General features: G+C 34.0%; 1 protein-coding gene across 2 annotated transcripts in view; it reads right to left on the reverse strand.

The window, feature by feature from the left end:
* Nucleotides 1-1,481, reverse strand: part of LOC117169694 (glutamate receptor ionotropic, kainate 2) — a 659,604-nt gene that overhangs the window by 411,242 nt on the left and 246,881 nt on the right. The gene's annotated exons all lie outside the window — the stretch shown is intronic.

Consider the following 1,481-nt stretch of genomic DNA (forward strand, 5'->3'; position numbering starts at 1 on the left):
CACCATAACCCCTCCTACCGTATGTGTAACGCTTAAATCGTAAAAATAAAATTAGAAATGAGCAAATTTAGTTTTAAAAAAAACCAGCAGACGTAGCAATATAATATTTAATAACAACATTTTCTTAAAGAATGCGTATCTTATAAACGAGACCATGAAACTCCTTCTATTTTAATATCAATGCATGTTATGAATTGTAATAATATACATTCAAAATTGCGAGTCTCGCACCGAGAGCGCGATGAGAATGTACCCGCGAGGCAGGCGGATTTTTTTTTACTAAGTATATATTGGTTCTTAGTGGGTCCGCATGAGATACTTTTAGCAAGTGCTGTTTAGCAAGTCGCTCGCTGCTGGCAGTTCTTAAAAATTAAAAACGCCATAAGGTCAGCGCATTGATAGGTTCTATAGACAGCCATCTTGTGATTTCTTACGGATGTACGATGACCTAATAGCTTTCAAATTAGAAACATAAAATCGCTAGCGAAATATGATAATTTTATTAATTTAAAACGCCATAATAACTATATTCCAATCGCTATGAGCTTCGTTAAATTTTCCATGACATCTATTACACATTGAGGATGTCAATATGAATTGCTTCTACGTAAGCATATTGATGGGTTCTATAAACAGCAATCTTTTTGGTTCCGTAGAACTGATTTTATGGTATACTTACACCACAGAAAAAATTGAAGTTAAATTTTGTTGCATGTAAAATTTCCGCTGATCAAAATTACATGCTATTTGGCGAAAGTTGATCTTACGATGGAATAAAAGCTATCGTCTGCTACGGCATCGTCAGCAGCAATAGGAAAACGGCAAAGTATGAGTGAATTCGACCTATAAATTGGGACACCAGATTTAAAACAACACAGATAAAAACAAAAGTTAGAATATGTTGCAGGTAAGACTTGCAAACGGTTACAAATTAAACATATTTCGGCGAAAGTTTTAGTGACGTTAGGAGAATAATTCGGATCTTGTCTACTGCGTCACTATGAAGTGAATAAATTTCGGTAACCCTTGTAAAATCAGCAACAGGAAATACAAAAAAAAAGGTCTTTGTGATATATCTCGTCCGAAATTAATTAGACTATTGTAGAGAAATTAGAACATATTTAATGACATTAAGCAAAAAGCGCAAAAAGCAGCTGACAAATGGGAATCACAGTTCTCTCCAATTCAATGAAGTTAAAAGACGATAGATAGCGCTATCATCGCAATTCTTGCTACATCGCGAATAAAAATAGAGCGATTATATGGAAATTATCTTCGATTCATGTTAAGTTTATCCTGCGAGGTTAATTTTTGTTTCGGTGTATCTTTCACCCGGAACAGATGTAAACTCATCATTTGTTTTTTCTGTGACTTGAAATTAGAGACTTAAAGTCGTTAGCGGAATATAATATTATTAATAGGATGTTAGGTTTTTCCAAACCTATAGACAGCTTGATTCCCTGCTCAAATATTTTTACTCA

The sequence above is a fragment of the Belonocnema kinseyi genome, chromosome 3 (genome assembly GCF_010883055.1).
Source record: "Belonocnema kinseyi isolate 2016_QV_RU_SX_M_011 chromosome 3, B_treatae_v1, whole genome shotgun sequence".
NCBI lineage: Eukaryota > Metazoa > Arthropoda > Insecta > Hymenoptera > Cynipidae > Belonocnema > Belonocnema kinseyi.